We start from the raw sequence: 6,000 nt of genomic DNA, 5'->3' as shown, positions 1-6,000 counted from the left end.
TGAAGTGTAGAGATAGAATAGACAGAAAGGAGGTTGTAGGAGAGAGAAAAAATAATTTATCATATTCAGCAGTAATTAATGTTTGGCCTTAAAATCACATTAATGTTATCTTAATGATAAGAATTAAGGAAAAAGAATAAACCTTCACATTTCTGTATAATTCCTTTTAACGCAGACAAATAAGAATAACTTTTACCAAGAAAAATCAAAGTATATAATAAGTGAACTAAGTAAATTTTAATATACATTTTGGTGGCTCATATTACCTCTTGATTAGGGATTTTGTAATGCAGTTAATAATTTTAATTTAGTTCTCAATCAGTGTGGCACAGCTAAAAGAACTGTAAGATGATATATAATATTTCTATTATTGTGCCCTACGATTGGCTCAAACATTTGTGGTCATTTTCTTTTGATGTTCTAGCACTGTCTCATTTCTATGAAGATATAACCTTTACATTGCCACAGCTTGCTGAATGTATACAGAGAACTAGTTTATGAAATAACCAGCATTCTGCTAACATTTAGCCACTTTGATTTAATTGAGAAATTATTTCAGCTACAGAAAATAGTCTTTAAAATAATATTATATAGTTAGGTGATTCCTCTCTACCTAGAAAAAGGAGTTTTCTGTTTTTTATTAAAGGGCAAGTACTGGATAGTTCAGCTCGGTTATGTTCTGGTTTTCTTGTTGTTATTGCTTACGCTGCTTTTTGTGTTCATTTGTTTTTTTCAACCTCAGTTTGAAACAACAAAGGTTTATTTCTTGTACATGCTAATGTACCACTCAGGTTGGTAGAGGAGCTATGTTAATTGTAGGTAGTTAGAGACCTAGGCTGATGGGGTCTCGCAATTCACATGTGCTCCCCTGCTTGTCATGTCAGAGGAGGAGCAGTCCTGGAGGGTCTTGTGCCAGCACTTAAATGCTCAAGCCCTGAAGTGACATGTGTCATTCTGCCTATGACTCATTGACTGAAATAGTCACATGGCCACACCTACTTTCAAAGGGTGAAGAAGGAAATAGAATGCTCTCATGTGCCCCAAAGAAAAGGAGAAAAGGAATATTTATGCACATTAATAATTTCAGCACCATAATATAGCATCCCTGCATTCTCAGTAGAAAGGCCAAATCATTTAAAAAGTCATGTTTCAAATTAAAGAATAAACCCCCATAAGACTCCCACGAATATTCAATAATTGCTAAAATCTGAGGTGTATTATTTTACTTTCTGGAAGAAAAAATGTGTGTGTGTGTGTGTGTATCTGTATTTTATTATTGTATGCCCCATGACTGACTAAAAAATCCTATATGTGCAAAATATATGAATGTTATACATATATATATTTGGAGCTGAATTGAGTTAGGCTAGACATAAAGGTGCTCAGCAGGAAAATCTATTACAAAGAGAATCTAAAATGTCAATGAAAGTGTAAAAAATTGGAGAAAATATATTTTCCAGAACTCCTCTTTGGAAATATACTGAGTACAATTATAGGGCATATTTTATTTTAGCATCACTTGGGTGAGATAGCTATAAGGGGACAGCAGGCTTTTCTTTCATCTTCCTTCATTTAATATCCTTATTTTTTCCAGCTTTATTGAGGAATGATTGATAAATAAAAATTATATATATTTAAGGGGTACAATGTAATGTTTTGATATACATTGTGAAATGATTACCACAATGAAGCTAAGTAACATATCCATCACTTCATATAGTTATCATTTTTTTCTGTAGTGAGAACACTTAACATCTACTCGCTTAGCAAATTTCAAGTATACAATATATTATTATTAACTGCAGTCACCGTACTATACATACTATATATTAGGTCTCTAGAACTTATTTATCTTACAACTGAGAGTTTGTGCCCTTTGATTAATATCTCCCCTTTTCCCCAGCTCCTCAGCCTCTGGTAATCACCATTCTACTCTGTTACGAGTTCAACATTTTTTTTTTAGATTCCACATGTAAGTGAGATTATGTCATACAGTATTTCTCTTTCTGTGTTTGACTTATTTCATTTAGCATAACGTTCCCTGGTTCATCCATATTGTCCCAAATGGCAGGATTTCCTTCTTTTTAAAGGCTACATAATATTCCATTGTATATATATGCCACATTTTCTTTACCCATTCATCTCTTGACAGACTCTTAGTTTGTTTCCATATCTTGGCTGTTGTGACTAATGCTGCTATGAACATGAAAGTGCACATATCACTGCAGATAGTGATTTTCTTTCCCTTGAATGTATACTCAGAAGTGGGATTGCTTGATCATATGGTAGTTCTATTTTTAATTTTTTGAGGAACCTTCATACAGTTTTCCATAATTGCTGTATCAATTTACATTCCCACTAATAGTATACAAGGGTTCCTTTTTCTCAACATCCTGTAAGGGACTTTTAAAAGTAACAACAGAGGATTGCTGTATTGTTCATTGGTTGTAGTCTCTTAGTAAACAATGATCTGACTGATGCTAGTGAGTGCAGCAGGGTAATTTACAGGCAGGGGTTTGTTCGTTGTTTTTTTTTTTGGCAAGCAGATTTGCCCTTCTTCTGACCCTTGCACACAACAATAAACTTGTCCTCCAAATAAAAATTGAACAAATATTAAAAGAGTAGTGGTTTGAATAAGCCAAATTGTCAGGGCTGTGACAGAGACATATATTGCCCATTAACCTCCAGAATATGACTTCACTGATTAGACTCTCTAAATAGCAGCTACCTCCTCCCTCACCACTCCATTCAGTGTATCCCATCAAATATCATGCAGCTGGTCCCAGACAGAGGAATATTACTGTTAAGTCAACAATATTGTGAATTGATGCATTAGGTCTACATTAAAAATATAACTATAGGGCTTGCCTGTGGTGCAATGGTTGAAAATCCGCCTGCCAACGCAGGGGACACGGGTTCGAGCCCTGGTCCGGGAAGATCCCACATGCCACGGAGCAGCTAAGCCCGTGCGCCACAACTACTGAGCCTGCACTCTAGAGCCTGCAAGCCAAAACTACTGAGCCCGGGTGCCCTAGAGTCCACGCGCCACAACTACTGAGTCTGTGTGCTGCAAATACTGAAGCCCGCACGCCTAGAGCCCGTGCTCCGCAACAAGAGAAGCCACAGCAATGAGAAGCCTGTGCACCGCAACAAAGAGTAGCCCCCTCTGGCCACAACTAGAGAAAGCCTGCGTGCAGCAATGCCAAAAATAAATAAATAAAATAAATAAATTTATTTAAAAGAAAATATAACTATATAAAAAACAAAAAAGAGTTACTATAAAAGAGCTTACTTTTTCTGCCTTTATTCCTTCTTATTTTCCATTTCTTAGGCACTGACTTCATAAGAATAGTAAAAAAAAATTTAATGATAATTGTAATTTGCTTAAAAATAATTTCGCATAGACAGTTTATGCATCCTAACCAGGAATCTCCACTCCAGGGACAGTCAGATATCACTTTTTCAAAGAGAATATCCTCCCCACTCCAGAGGCAGTGATTACAAACAGATTAGCTATCTTTGTCTTTGATCATATCCAGATGTTTTGCTAATCACCATATTTCATGTCAGAAATGGGTTTTCATTGGTTAAATTAGTGGCAAGCTTATTAATTGGCATGGCACCTGTTATAAATGGATGGTAATTAGTGAAACTAAAAGCTTTCATTTTATATGAATTGGCTAAAATAGTATAAAGATGCTCTCCACCCTTGAATAAACAGGACATAAAAATCCAGCAAGGTTTGCAGCTTCTCCTGTTAGGGATGTTGCCAAAGACTAGGTCTGTAAACTATCATGTATCCTGCCTTTGGTTTAGAAGGATTTTGGTTGCTTAATGATGACCATAAGAGTAACTGTGTCCTACTTCTGGGATATTGTCCAGTATTGAGCCAATATTTCTTGTAAGGGGGGTGGGTCAAACTCCTAGAATGACAGACAGCTGAGACTTCATCAAGCTTACAGAATAAGCTGTAATATGAACCATTTTTGCCTCTTTGCTAATAAATGTTTCTAGAGCTTGTTCTGAGACTTGATTTCATAATAACCTGGTTACACCGTTTAAGGGAAGTAGCTAGCCCTTATTCATATAAAATATTTTGTTGGCTACTGTTTATTAAAAGTAAACAAACAAAAAACTCCCTGAGTTTTGCATGTTCAATTTGCTTAGGGTCATCCCCAACAGAATTAAATATTAATTAGTGGTATCTCCATTTTTGCTACTCGACATTAGTAGATTCCTTGTAATAGAATGATCTTTAAAAACAATATTGCTTTTGTACAATTTACATTGACTACATAACTTTCATAACTGCTAATCACCATCCTTATATCAGAACCTGAGCTTCCATTAAAAAAATCAAAGTAAATCAACAAGTTATATCAGAAATAGCATTATTTTAGATGATGAGATTATATACTATTTCATTTTTATTATATAAACCAAATTTATCTTCTGAAAGATCATTTTACATGCAAGAAGCCATTGATTTGGGGTTTTTAATAAATGTTATACAAATAACAAGTGAATAAAGCTTGCAAATAATAATTTAAAATGGCAAAATCTTAGTTAACTAGAGAATGTTAATAGATAACATTCTCCATCCAATGTACCGTATTTAAAAAGCAAGAGACAGACCTGAAATTTTATGCCTGTTAATTAATAGCTCCTCATCTTCCCCTCCCCCTAGCCCCAGGTAACAACCATTCCAGTCTTTGATTTTATGAATTTAAAATTTATAAATTTATTAAATAAATTTATTAAAACCATCTAAATTTATGGTTTAGATGTTTCATATAAGTGGAATCCTGCAGTTACTTGTCTTTCTGTGTTTGGCTTATTTCACTTAGCACCTATAGTCAACAATAATGTATTGTACACTTAAAATTTGTTAAGAGGAGTTTTTTAAAAAGCAAGAAACAAAAACTAATTATTCTGCTCCATACTATCCCCAGTTAGACCAAGGATCAATTTAACAAGCTACTGTCTGAATAAGTTAATGTTTTCCCAAAGAACCCATGCATCTATTGTGTGGGTCTATCTATTTAAAGCATACATACATATATGGACACAGGGGATACTGTAATGAAAAAGACTGGATCTTGCCCTTAAAGAATTTCTAATCCAGCCAGATACTAGTAGATAACTATTAATCATTACACAGAACAGTCAAAGCTATATTAGAGACAGTACTGTCTAGAACAAGGTTCCAGTTTTAGTTTTGGTATTTATTAACTGGAAAGCTTTAGGTAAAGTATTTCACCTCACTGAGACTCAGTTTCTTCATTTGTAAAACTGAGAACATAATGCCTGTCCTACAGAGTTCTCATGTTGTCATGAGAATTAAATACCCTAATGCTTTTAAAATGCTTACCTGAATGCCTGGTATACTTTACAGTAATCTCTTAAGCAGTTTTATGTATTGATTCAATGGATTGAGCAATTGTCCTCAATACCTCCATAAAACATACTGGCAGATACTCTCGACACCCTGAATGCTCATGGCTACAAGTCTACTGTCTACTACACCCTCAAGTGTTACCCCCATCAATTGAGTTATTTGCTTATCAAAGAGTCAGTCATACTTTATCCCCTCAAGTCTGTTGTGTCATTTTTACTTGTTTTAATTGTATAATTTAATTCAATATGAACAAAACAAACAAAAATTTCAAGTGCTGAAATAGATTTTTGTCTACAAAAACTGTCAAATTCTTTTGCTAACACTTGATAAATGTGAGCTACTAAAATATGTGGAAGAGATACTTGTAAAAGATTGGAAAAATCATATTCTAGAAATATTTTTTATACAAAGTGCTTCTTAAGTGTCTTTGGGTTTCGACCTTATTAATTAAAAAATTAGCTAAAACTAGAATGTGTAGATGATGCATATGACTGTGGAACTTACATTCGCAAAATCAGACAGTCTTGGCACTACATAGAAAAAGTGATAAATAAAATTTACCACTTAATTTTAAGTTAAAATGAAGAGTTGTAAATTAAAAT

This window comes from Eubalaena glacialis, chromosome X, assembly GCF_028564815.1.
Source record: "Eubalaena glacialis isolate mEubGla1 chromosome X, mEubGla1.1.hap2.+ XY, whole genome shotgun sequence".
Lineage (NCBI taxonomy): Eukaryota > Metazoa > Chordata > Mammalia > Artiodactyla > Balaenidae > Eubalaena > Eubalaena glacialis.
This window is presented reverse-complemented; position numbering follows the sequence as displayed.